General features: G+C 38.0%; 1 protein-coding gene across 12 annotated transcripts in view; it reads right to left on the reverse strand.

Moving 5' to 3' along the window:
• LOC136855385 (carboxyl-terminal PDZ ligand of neuronal nitric oxide synthase protein-like) overlaps nt 1-14,401 on the reverse strand; it is a 514,751-nt gene that overhangs the window by 68,206 nt on the left and 432,144 nt on the right. The window contains exon 1 of one of the 12 annotated variants that reach the window (XM_067132317.1): nt 1,978-2,070. The exons of 8 other annotated variants lie outside the window; for them this stretch is intronic. The gene's annotated coding sequence lies outside the window, so the exon portion shown is untranslated. Of the gene's footprint in view, nt 1-1,213; nt 2,071-14,401 lie in introns of those variants that run through there. 3 more of the 12 variants (XM_067132316.1, XM_067132315.1, XM_067132318.1) reach the window with 3 other exon arrangements.

Consider the following 14,401-nt stretch of genomic DNA (forward strand, 5'->3'; position numbering starts at 1 on the left):
CAGTGCAGATGGATGTTTAGGCACTATTACGTATATTAAACGGAGTCTCCCTATAATAATAATAATAACATATTACATATTATTAATAATAATATTACACACACACATTATATTATTATTACATATTATTATTATTATTATTATTATTACTGAAAACTGGTTCTAAGAAACATAAAAATAAAAGCTCAATTCTATTATTGTTATTATTATTATTATTATTATTATTATTATTATTATTATTATTATTATTATTATTATGATGATGATGATTATTATTATTATTTCTACGGAGAAATCAACTTATAAATAACAGGCGTTTCCTGAATAGAAAAAGATCCACTACCGAATTATTTTATAATCCCTGCAAAATTAGAAAAAGAAAAAACTTAACAAAATAAATAAAACCCCTGAGTCCTTCTATTCTGCGGTTATTTTGACGCTGCTATCAAAACAATCTTTTTTTTCCGGGGAAATTTTCTTCTTTCATAATGAAGCAGGAATATCATCACTTCGCATTACTTTTATTATTTGTGATGAGGTGGTGACTTCAGGAGGAAGCAAGACATTCATAATTCAAAAAAGTGCGTCAGAATTTCTGAACATTATCTGTTAGATGTAGTAAAACAATTGGTAACCATAGTGACAATTAAAAGAACACCAAAACGTGAATATTATGATAATGAGTGTAATTATAATGATAAAGGCAGTGAATTGAAAACCATTGGTGGGAATAATAGCTGGCTGTTATAACCTAGTTTATATTATTAATATATATATTAATACACATAATAATAATAATAATTATTATTATTATTATTATTATTATTATTATTATTATTATTATTATTATTATATAAACATATCAGCACATCACTTCACCTATTCAATTTGAAAAACAAAATAATCTTCATTAGCTCCTAAAAATTCTCTGTATTTTTCGTCATCTCGTAAAATCTTTTGTCTTGAGTTTCAGAAATAAACACAAACCCTAATTAACTTAAAATCACAACATGGCGCAATTAGGGATATGTAATGAGAATAAAATTGCATTATAATGACGCATAATAAGATCCCGGTTCAATATTACATATAATGGGAGTACTTTTCCGCGCCACATCAGGGTAAACGAAAATCAACGAAAATCAGTCAGTGAAGAAAGAAAACGCCATCACAAAATAATACAGAGAAATTAATGAGAAATCCTTATACTCACTTCTGCTTCTTTCTTTACATACGGTACCGTTAAAAGAACCGTGGAATCTTGAAAACTCTACATACTTATTTTTCGAAATCATTCATTAGTGGTTTGGAATTACCAGCACAAACTGAATCACAACTTGTTTATTATTCTTTTATTATTCCTGCGATATACTGAAGTCCGACACTACAGTAGTTTCAATCATGCGACAAATTCAATCAACCGAGTAATTTCCTTCAGCGCTTGACTCTTCATCATATAAACATTCTTGCGTGCCAGTGACGAGTAAATTACAGAGTAATGGTTCCTGCACACACACTTAATGGCTGATCAACTTCTCTCTGGAAGAAGCCTGACCCTTGTGAGCTCTCTGACGTCACGAGTTCATGTGGGTCTCAATTATTTGTAAACAATTCGGCATCTCAATGCACGCCGAACACTGCAAAGAGAGAGACACGTATACACAGCCCGTCCGAAATTTTTCATGGCACTTAGCCCTCTGACGTCACTGGGACCACAAAAACCTATATTATTTTCAAACCTACAGTGAATTAGATGAGGACGAAATTCGTTCTGGTTCAGAGGGAGGTCAGGTCAAGATAAAACCAACAGAAACTTCACGCACTGGGATTTCAGGTCACTGTACCAGCGGAAGCACACACACGCATACACACGCACACTCCCACCTCGTTTTGGGCAGGGGACGGAGTCAGGCGAGGTAATAAAGACGCAACACTTGATTTTCATAAGCAACAAATGAACGTATTTCGAAAACACACTCGGTTAATTCAAGTCAGTTCAAAGAGCGGGTTGTATGAGCGGGGGGCAGAGGAGCAGCGAGATGCCCCTATGCCCAGGCACTGTGCCACACTGACGATGATGCCAGCCTCAGACACGACCCAAGGGAGGAGGAGGAGGAGGAGGAGGATAGGTGGTAGTAGTTCAGGAGGAGGAGGAGGAGGAGGGCTGATAAACCCCCTATGGAGAAGTTAAGAAAAGACTAGCTAGAGAGAGAGAGAGAGAGAGAGAGAGAGAGAGAGAGAGAGAGAGAGAGAGAGCATAGCAGTACTGTCAATAAGAATATTTGCTAAGGGAAAAGAAGACGACTTGTCCCTTAGCCATTCTTTTACCTATTCTTTGTACCTCAGCCCGACCCCGTTACACTGACTTTCTGAAACCCTAGCAGCTTTCTTGAGCCGTAATGTTTATGAACTCCGAATGTAGCGTTTATTTATTGGGCGAGTTAGTCACAAACGATGTTTGTTTACGAAAGGCCTCGCTTTACCTTCTTCATGATCATCTGAAACTCATAGGGTTGCACACGGACACTCAAGACGACCAGAATTAAACAAACGACAGGGCGTATCAGCTCTGCTCTCTCAATGAGCACGCTGCAGCAGGGGCGGGAGGGAGGGAGGGACTCCCACCCTGGGACTGGTGCTTGGGTAAAAAGCTTTATCTTTGCCTGAGATTTCTCTGGTAGCCCCAAAATAATCTACAGTGGTTTTTGCCATGTTTTTCTGCCTTCTCGAGTCACTGAAATCTGACTAAAGTTTGGAAATGATTCTGTACCAGGTTTCAACGCTGATCTTTATTCAAAATGAGAATATTGACAAGGTTCAAATATTAGGTTTTATTGCTTTTCAGACTGGCTGCTATTCATTCACCAAAACTCGACCCTCTTCACCCCACCCCCGTCAGTGTTTCTGTTCTAATCAACAATCGAAAACGCGAATATTTCTCTCTACAATTTAAAATAATAACGTAAGAAGAAATGCAGCAGCTCTCTCTCTCTCTCTCTCTCTCTCTCTCAAAAACACATATACATACAAACACAAACGTACCCGAAACTAATGTGCCTGACGTCACTCCCTTTGAAACCGAAAGTTGCGACTACCATTTATACTAATGTTCTTCACACACTCTAATTAATAAGGTCGGAATCTACAAAGAGACGCCGATTCTCCGTGCAAACATCGGTGCACATTTGAGAGAAAGGTGCCTGGGCATTCTTACTCCGGTGGGCAGCTTGCTTGCAGGCAAAACATATGCCCAGGCTGACATCACAACACTGTAACAAAGAGACACCTGTGAAGGTGATGTGTGGCTCCGCTTCTCTGGAGCTAATGCAAATGGCAGTGCGCTGACAAAGGATATGTTCGAGACGCTCTCTCTCTCTCTTCTCTCTCTCTCTCTCTGTCCTCTTTCTCTCGAATGTCCTCAATAATGTCGAATCTCTGAACATAATTCTTCAAATAATATCAAATACAATCTCTCTCTCTCTCCTCTCTCTCTCTCTCTCTCTTTTCTCTCTACCACCCCTGCCCTACCAAGATCCTCAATAATGTTTTGAATCTCTGGACTGCAATTATTGAACACACCTACAATCTCCTCTGCAACACGATCTCAATATGTTTTAACTGGAATATCATAAAATCACTCTTCCTCTTTCCCTTCTGTCTGTCTCAAATATTGAATATTTTGAAGTCTACACAATATAAAACTTATATTCAAATAAGGCTACTGCGCCAACTTTCAAAACAAATAAATCCAAGAAAGCGCGTCCACACTCACAGGTATTCCATCCATGAAATCAAAGTACGAAGGATTTCTTATTTTGTTGTAGCGTATAGTTGTCTACGCATCTAAAATAAAAAAAAAATCATTATAATACCCCTATTCACAGTTACTATTAACCCCATCAAGATACAGACACTGCTACAAACAGCGTCACGTCCCAAACAAAAGAAAGCCTCGCATAAATCGCAGAGTAGGTCAGCTCCTGAAAAAAGAAGAAGAAGAAGAAGAAGAAGAAGAAGAAGAAGAAGAAGAAGAAGAAGAAGAAGAAGAAGAGGCCTTTGCGCAGAGCAGAACAAAACACGAGCGCGAAAGACACAGCAGCTCACTGATACCATCCAAATGGGGCTCGAGACAATGCAATGAGCCAAAAAGAAAGGCTACAAAGATACTCATTATCTTACCAAAGCAAAAGACGAACTCGATCCGGCACTATCTTAGCCGCCAGATGAGAGGAGGATAGGAGAGCCCCAAACTATAGCCCCGGGCAGCCAAAGCCATCGCTGGGTGCCAAACAAGAGGAGGCGAAGACCACTGACATGAATGCACGTACACATATTTGCAGGGGTGTGCACGCTCTCTCGGCCTACGCTGTGCGGGAGTTCGCGCGAGTACTTGTACGTGACAGCTGTACATGACCATCCTCCTTATTTCCCTCTGTACATTTATATATGACCGTATCACCTCCAAACATGTTACACATAATTCTTTGTATGTGCTCTATAAATAAGTGTGTAGGAATCGGAGTAAGTGTAGGATATACACATACACATAGGTCTGTAAAAGTCTGCAGAGAGAGAGAGAGAGAGAGAGAGAGAGAGAGAGAGAGAGAGAGAGAGAGAGAGAGAGAGAGAGAGAAAGTAAAAGCACACCATACGAAGTACGGCCTAAAATAAATTCAGTCACATCAAATGTTTCTAAGGAAAATTACGGAATAATGTTATATGCATAAGAATCATTTATAATATTGTTTAGCAATGAAGAGTGGGCAAGTAACGTCATTTTTATTGCTAAATTCCAAGACTACAAAGGATTTTTCTTTAAATGCACTAAAGAAAAGGATCCTGTAAATGTATAAGTTTTTATACACTACATATACAGTCTACGAAAAAGAACTGCCATTACTTAGATTATTTATGAAAAAAAGCATAAAATTTCAATAAATCATTGCCATATACTACACTGCCAGGAAAAACTGAAACATCTAAAAATAAACTCTCTAAGCCTAAACCAATCTAAATAGTTTCCTGGGTCAATTTACCTTTTTTTTAAGAGGGTATTCATCGGCGCTTCTGTGCCAATGTGGATATAATGAAAGCCAGACCTTTCTTTTACACAAATAAATTACTAAGATGCCCAACTTGAGAATGAGACTTGCTAATAATGATTTACGTTTTAAACAAATGCCAGATTCTTGCCTTTTTCTTTTTGGAGCTCAATAAACACGTAGCAGTAAGAAAAGAAACTATGAGTGCATTGTCGTTAGCATAACAAAAACTATATTTTTATGCAGTCACTCCTATTCAGAAAGGTTCAGTTAACTGATTTAAAAATTCATCAATATTCCCTTTCTAAAATGAAGAAAGAAAATCGATTAACGTAAACTCTGGTTAACGTCCAACACTGCATAAAAGATTTACTGGTGGAAGAGAAACATGAAAAACACATTTTAAAAATCAGTATTACGACAACAAGAGAAAAAAAAAAAGAACCTTGTTGTGTGATATGGGCGCCTGAGCCCCCCCTCTACCACTCCACCGGCGGGGGTTCTTGGCCCCCATACGGTGCCAACATCCAAAACCTCGCCGTATTTTGGCACCCCACCCACAACCTCAACGGACCTGTTGAGCCTTCCTATCATCACATGATATCCCAACAGATGTTCAAACCAGTGACTTTCGCCGTCTTCCCAAAATGCTTCGTGTCAATCGGGTCACGAAGTCAATACACGGCGGCGCCAGGAGTTGAGAAGAAGGCTGATCGATCATTCCTTCATATTTCTTCGTTCGGTAAAATGGGGGGGGATTTTTCAAGGCTTGAGATCCTTGGTGATTCCGAGTTGAAAGCGAGAGATGGAAAAAGTGAGCGAAATCTTTTGTTGATGCTCATCACAAAACGACGAGGGGTCATACTATTTATTTGTTCTCTCTCTCTCTCTCTCTCTCTCTCTCTCTCTCATGAAGTACAAATTAAAAGAAAACACAACACCGTCCAAAAAAGTTTTGTCTTTAATTAAGGTTTCAGAAAATATTGCAGTTATATTGGGCGAACCGACATCAAACTAAATTCAGCATACGCAAGTATTCAATGTATGAATGTTTATAAATAATGCACATAAATATTCAACATCCAGGTGTCCAACATTCGGGTATGCGTCAAGAAAAGAACAAGAAACCCCCACAAATAGAAGGACCGACCGAGAGAGAAAAAGAATTCTAAACATTGTTATCTTTTCAAAACATTTCTATTGAAAGAGGAAAAACAAATGCGATAGATAGAAAGACCCATTATGAGAGAGAGAGAGAGAGAGAGAGAAGGGGGGGGGGGGAGAAACTAAACATCGACGTCCTAACAGAACGTTTCTATTGAAAAGAAACCTTCCAAAACTTCCGTGATAAACATCAGGATGCAAAATTCCCGAAAGCCTCCGTGTCCAAGCAAATAAGCACTTGTAATCAGCACAAACATCTTAACAACTGAAAGATCTTTGAGAAACTCGAGAAGGGGACTTGGGGCTGTCAAGAGAGCCACTCCACCCTAATGTCTATTCATGCCCAGGGACAATGAATTTAAACCTAAAGGCACTTGATAGATTGGAGGAAATAATGAATGTCAATGTCAAGGCTTGTTTACGACCTTAAGCTGATAAACAAATGCTTCAGACCATCTAGTGGGATTTAATTCTGAAATGCTGAAATCCTGTATAAGCAAAGGCCAATGGGATTGGTGCAACCTAACGTAATGACGTAGTCCAGACTTGGGGGATAAGACATAACCAGAAGGATAAAAGCGTGGGGGCTGACTATCACAGTACCATAACCACGACCTCTTAACAGTTGTAAAATTACAGAAAATATGGAATGCTTAATTAAGTGAAGCATGACATTCACAGCTGTTTTTGGTTAATTATTTCCATGTTATGTGAAAACCAAACCAATATACTGTTCATATATTGAGATTTCTTTTCCTTGCTAACCACCAAAAATACAAGATCTCAAAATTCTTACGTAAATAAACATAACCCTCACAGCAACAGCTTCTGCTGTTTGGACCGAAGCCTATTCATTGGTAAGTGTATTGTCCATACATATGAATGAATTCATTAACTGTTGGTGCCCTCACTGACTAGGGAACGATTACGCAGGTACCCCTTCAGAGACCAACTCAAGAAACTTTGAGCAACTGTAAATTTGCATCCAGTTTCTTTCTTTTCTCAGGAAAAAGTTATCTGTAATCTATAATGCTGTATACAAAAATGACGATCACTACCATTGAGTTCCTCACTACTGTTTGTCAAGTCGAGTAATCTTTATTTTACTTCATATTCTAAGCATCAGAGACTATATCTATATCTCTGAACGTCAATAACTTTACTCACGTTATAGATAACAACGACAATTCGATGCCACATGCCCGAACATTCGAAAGGTGAAAAGTCACGTGAATTTCGAGAACAAAGAGTATTTTCGATCAGCTGGTCTCCAAGGAATACAATCTGTAGGTGGTCACGACAAAAGATGAACGAATACGGAAGCAAATATATACATTCCCGGCTTGACTGCGCGTTGTAAAGTTTTAATTGTCTTCTTTAATCTTGTCATAACCTAATCGAGAAAGCTCCAGCGACGCAACCTTCCCAAAAACAGCTACATGGTTAGGGACCCCTATCTACCTTTCGGATAAATTCTGTCTGAGGAGGGCACTGATATCGTTACCTCTTTTTTTATTCTCTCTCTCTCTTTCTCACACACACACACACACATACACACACACGCACACAGTATGCAAACACATTAAAAATTACATCTTCATTTTACAACCACATTATTCGCCAAGGTAGGTAATTACGAGAGGCAGGTGTGAATATGGGTGATTATAAAGACTCACGTATTCTATTTTTCCTCTTTTCGCTCTTAGCAGCGAATTTACTCAGTCGCATAAGCAACGACATTTCGTATTCAGTGTCACATTTCTTTCTTCTAAGTGAAGGAAAGATGAATTATAAATAACTGTAATAGTTTTCCTCTCACTCGTGAAGAGCTGAGCTTTCAAGCAAATAATGAAATAAAAAGAGCTGAAAATATGGTATGACAGATATTAATATCACTGCCGAAATCAGCGTGAAGTATAATGTGACTCTCTCTCTCTCTCTCTCTCTCTCTCTCTCTCTCTCACGCAAATGACCGTCCTGAGAACTGAATAATAAAGAAAATTAAATATGTGGTATATATATATATATATATAATAATATATATATATATATATATATATATATATATATATATATATATATATATATATATATATATACATATATATATATATACATACATACACACACACATTTGTATGTATGAATGTATGTATGTATTGCGACAGAAGCAAGAGAACAAAACTGAAGGATCTGCGCCATGAAGAAAATTCCTACGAGGATGAAGTTGTCATTTAGGAGGATGAGGAGTAGAGCTAGGAGGAGGAGGAGGAGGAGGAGGAGGAGGAGGAGGAGGAAAACTGTCGCTCTTAAGTCTAAAGGTAATTTACAGCGGTGGGATGGATGCGGAGAACAATAACTAGCGGTGTCGTCTTTTATTAAACTCGCCAAGTATATCTTGAAATAGGAAGAAAAGAAAAAAAAATGACAAAAGCTAACTTTGCTAAGAGCACATCGTTCTGTTTTGAAAACATTATGGAAAGGCCAGTTTCAGTTTCCTTTCTTCTCTCAAAGTTCAACCGTTTTTCAAAACTATTTTCAGAGCTAGAATTAGAAAATCGTTCCTCGTTTGTTTTCGATCTTGTAAACAACATCATCAAAAATGTTTCAGATTTTTAAAATGACAATGACAGTTTCGTTCTCTGTGCTTGAATGTCATCGAACAGTGGTTACGAATGTTAAGAAACCTATAAAAATTCCTTGAGAAAAACAAAATAAGGTATTTCCTCCAACCAACATATGAAATACAAAATTATTAGCAATAACGAGAAACAGTCGGAGTTCTTTACCTCGCCGATGAAGAGAGAGAGAGAGAGAGAGAGAGAGAGAGAGAGAGAGAGAGAGAGAGAGAGAGATAATTAGGCCCTGTGTAAGACAGGGAAGGGGTAGGGTACGGAGGGAAGTCCTCCCATGGTCACTAGATACAATGCTTTATTTCTGGCGTCTGACTCAGCTCCCTTTCTCAATCTATCCCTCTCAAGCCTTCACCCCCCACCCCCAACACCCCTCCCTCCTAAGCACCCAACCTATTCCTATTTTTTCTTGTTCTTTCTTCTTTTCTTTTTGTTCTTTTCATTCCAACACTGTTCTGGAACACCTCACACTCTTCTCTCTTCTTCTTCTCTCATTTCATTATCAAATACCAATAAATATTGTATGATTTGATTGTATGAAATTTCGGCCATTCTGTCCATTGTATAATTATTGTATGTTGATTCTTCTCTCTCTCTCTCTCTCTCTCTCTCTCTCTCTCTCTCCATAACGGCGTCAATAACCTAGATGTAGTAACGCCAGTTTTAGTAACTATAAATTAATCAAATCAATCTCTCTCTCTCTCTCTCTCTCTATTCCAGTGGGCAATGAAATTCAGTCTTCTTTGAGAATTAAAACCAACACCAACTCTCTCTCTCTCTCTCTCTCTCTTCTCTCTCTCTCTCTCTCTCTCTCTCTCTCTCTCTCTAGAGATTAATAAATCAATCAATATGACGTTTAACTAGAGCCCGGGGTGGCGTATAAAAATGGACGACTTGTCAACGAAGGATTAGACGGAGCCTGTCATCGGGGGAACACTGCCAATAAATGGATAATTAAAACAAAAATGAAGTATATCAATGTACCTGAAATAGGGGAAATTCGTCAGCATGAATTACGGAGAAAGAAAGGAGCCTGTATATATAAACATCATCAATCACTGGAGAAAGAATAAGAATACGAAGAGAGAGAGAGAGAGAGAGAGAGAGAGAGAGAGAGAGAGAGAGAGAGAGAGAGAGAGAGATTCATTAAGAAATGGAGACAGAAGTAGTTGAATTATTAGGTCCAACCCAACCACTTTGTAATAACAGTCACTACGCTGAACAGTCAATAAATCACCGCAATGGACAATTGTCAGGCTTGTTATTGACTTAGACGGGCGATGCTGAAAGAGGAAAATAATTTACGGGACAAAGAGTAGACAAATTTTGACAGATGAGGGCAATTCCAAGTATGTTAATAAAGGAAATTTAAGTCTCAGTAAAAATCAAATCAGAGGGCGCGACAAACACTGAAAAACGTTCATTTTCGTAAAAGATTTTAGTATTTGTTAAAATGATTTTTTTTTATTTTAAAAAGAAACCTGATGTGAACAGAGGGGAACAAACATGAAAATGACATAGCTATTGCTGTCCTCCATAGAAATTAACTGTACTTTCAAGTGTTACTGTGGTCTTGAGATACCAACACAACAGAAATATTAAAAATTATACAAGTAAACACGCAAACAAACACACACACATATATATACATATATGGTATATGTATAGAGATATATATATATATATATATATATATATATATATATATATATATATATATATATATATATATAACGTATGTATGTATTATGTACGAGTATGAACGCATATACTTATCAAGATGAATGACGGGAAACATCCTAATATTTATATACTAATATATACTGTGATACCAAGAGATAATAACACTTCAGAAGCTAAGTAAATTTATACACAATCCCTCAGTTTTATCCGAGTTCCAGACTTTCATTTCGTGCCCACGTTTCTTATCATATGACTCAGCAAGAGCTCAGCCAATATCCTTATTAATACTCCATTAGATTATCTTTCCCCAATAAGAGAGAGAGAGAGAGAGAGAGAGAGAGAGAGAGAGAGAGAGAGAGAGAGAGAGAGAGAGAGAGAGAGATTCTCGAAACTATTAAATATATTTTTTATTTTTTGTCATCAAAGGGCTGGTAACCATGCACTGGGTTATCTCGTCTATGGCTCCTAATTTTCAGCTCATTTTCCATTTAAATCACTTATTTTCAGCTCATTTTCACTTCCAGACACTCATTTTTAGTTATTTTTCCTTACAAACATTCATTTTTAGCTCATTTCCCTTTAAATCACTCATTTTCACTTGTAGACATTCATTTTCAGTTATTTCCCCTTTCAAACACTCACTTCCAGCTCATTTTCTTTCAAAATATAAAGAGTCGATTAAAAGACTATTTCCTACGACCTGATAATCATAAGTTCGGCCTCTCTACAGTTATACTAGAACGGCAAATATTCAATCTTTTGTTTCTTTATATTATGACTTTCTTTTCCCTTAGTGATACAAAAATACTTCAGTAAGTTGTCCACATCGCTGAATTACCTTTAAAAAAAAACTAGGATAGTATATGGTGACGATTTCTTTCCGAAATGTGTCAAAACGATAATTTTCTTGTATGTCAAAGTGCAACAAATGGTAATAACTTCTAAAAAAATACTGTATATTGGCATAATTGACAATAAAACGGTTATCTTCCTCTTCTATGCTTCACATTTCTTTATTGGATTTCACTCAGTGTTCCCTAATCCCCATAAACTTCCCTCTTTCATGTGGGGGTTCTTTCATTCTCGAGGCCCTCTTCCCTTCACTCTCAATTTTCCTTCTTCCTCGTCTTTGCACACAAGACAAAGTGAATGTGATCATTCTGATCGTTATATAACATCAGTGACGGTTAACAATAAGTATAAATTAATATTAATCATGGCAAATATTCAATACAAAATCAGTGAACACATTAAACATATATAGCTTAACAACTAGAAACAAACCTTGCTTACGTAATAAATTTCAGTTTATTACATGAAAAAATAAAATAATCCAGTTACAAAAACGACGAAAAAATCAAATAACTAAAAAGGGGACATTTGAATATGGCAAACTTTTCCTTGATGAAAACACATCCAATTCTAGGAAACATTCAGTCGCAGAAAAAAGGTAAATTGCAGCCTGTGAAGACTAGACGCATTTCGTATGAGAGAGAGAGAGAGAGAGAGAGAGAGAGAGAGAGAGAGAGAGAGAGAGAGAGAGAGAGAGAGAGTCCTTTGTAAATCCGGTGAAGTGCGTATTCATCTCTTAGCTCCCGTCTCATTCTGGTCTGTTGACAGAGTATCATAGGATACACTAGTATACACAGTAAGACATCCCCCCCAACACCCACCCCGGCCACCCACCACCGGTCTGTCTTTACCCCTCAACCAAGGGTTCTCATTCTGACGCCCGCCCTGACCCCTTCCCCAAAAAAATCCCCTTCTCTAACCAGTCGCCGCATGCGTGCGAACTCTCTGAGACTCGTGTCCGGTTGCAGTTTTTATTTCAAGTCTGTGTCTGTCTCTCTATCTCCCTGTCTATAACGATGAATAATGTAATGGCAGGTTTTAGATAATGGAGTTGATGATTTGTGAAATCAAACGTACACAATACATTACTTATTTTGACACTTTAACTAAGTAAAATGTTTTAAAACAAGGGTCTTTCCATAATCTAATATAATAATGGTATCAAAAACACTAATCAATTCTTTAAGCCAAAGGCTTTCATTGGTTCAGAAAGTTAACAATCGGGACTACCTAGTATTACTGTTAAACACGAAATGATGGGCATTGTACAAAATTTAACTTTTCGAAAAAAGCACTTTGTTAGAAGACGCACTAGACATCAGAATACTATCTGCAGAGCTTAGACAATGCACTCGCGATGGTCAGTAGATATAATTTCCCTATTCCGATTAATGCGTCCGACACTTTTGTTTTCACCTTACTTCTTTTCCTTTTTCCTCTTCCGAGATCATTCTACCATAATGACAGATACAGTTAATTAAGGTGCACACAGAAAATATCACTACAGGTAGTCCCACGTCTGCTGAAAAGATTGGCCGCAACTTCTACATTAAGAAATGCGTAACGAGGCCAAACGACGCGATTCTTCTGGCACCACGAATAATGTTTTCTCGACTTCAGGAAGCACCTTCTTTACCTTCGTCTTGTTCTTTCTCTTATGACACTGAATTAAAACAAATGATCCCACCTTATCTCTTCTCAGAGGCGTTAAACTAAACAGACATTAAGAGGGAGAGGAGAGTGCGGAGAGCGATCCTCACCTGTCACAAGCGCATCAACTACCACACTAATATGGAACATACCCGTCCCCCCCAACCACACACACACACACTCACATATACCCATACCCCACCCACACCAAGAATCTCCCCGACGAATAAGGAAAGAAAAAAATCCTTTTGACTCCAGTATCACGTCCCTCCTCCCAAAACATACAAACCCCTTCCCTCCCCCCCTCTACCTCTCCCCTGTCTCATGTGACCTCTCCTCCCTGTCTCCTTCATAATCCCCTTCCCTTTTCCATCTCGTTCATCCCCGCTAAATTCAGCTTTGACCCCCGGGTCTGACCACCCCCTCCCGAAACTCTCGTCAGGCTCCGCCATCTCTCTGTTCATAATAGCGAGAGAGGGAAGGGAAAGAAAGTGGAGGTGGGGGGGGATAGGGAAGAATACTATAATGCAGGGAGAGGGATGAGGTTTAAGAGAAACGTGCAAGGAGTTCATCTGTCTCTCCCCCAAAACAAGCTCTTGGTCTTTTAACACGGAGCCACTCACTCCCCACACACACCCCAACACATCTACGGCCACGCCTCCCTTTCTTTCATACGCAGAGAGAGAGAGAGAGAGAGAGAGAGAGAGAGAGAGAGAGAGAGAGAGAGAGAGAGAGAGAGTAAATTAATTATATTAATAAATATTCCAATTATATAAAAGAGAATAAAAATATTAACTGAAACTACATTAATATAACCAGCCATTGATTGATCTGATTTTGGATTCATCTATGGAGAGAGAGAGAGAGAGAGAGAGAGAGAGAGAGAGAGAGAGAGAGAGAGAGAGAGAGTAAATTAATGATATTAATAAATATTCCAATTATATAAAAGAGAATAAAAAATATTAACTGAAACTAAGCATTAATATAACCAGCCATTGATTGGATCTGGATTTTGGATTCATCCATATGGAGAGAGAGAGAGAGAGAGAGAGAGAGAGAGAGAGAGAGAGAGAGAGAGAGAGAGAGTGTGTGTGTGTGTAAATGAATATTAAAAATGATTCCAACATATGAATAAAAAATGTAAAAATTATCGATGGACTCTGGATTCTGGATTCATCCACATGGAGAGAGAGAGAGAGAGAGAGAGAGAGAGAGAGAGAGAGAGAGAGAGAGAGAGAACTCTGAAAAAATCGAAAAGTGCACACACATAATTATTTAATTTTTGCGTATCTGCCACACCAATAACTCACTTTCAATTACTGTACACTGAGAGGGCCAAGTAAATAAATGAAACTACCGTTTACAAATTTACACATC

Source organism: Macrobrachium rosenbergii, chromosome 31 (genome assembly GCF_040412425.1).
Source record: "Macrobrachium rosenbergii isolate ZJJX-2024 chromosome 31, ASM4041242v1, whole genome shotgun sequence".
Classification (NCBI taxonomy): domain Eukaryota; kingdom Metazoa; phylum Arthropoda; class Malacostraca; order Decapoda; family Palaemonidae; genus Macrobrachium; species Macrobrachium rosenbergii.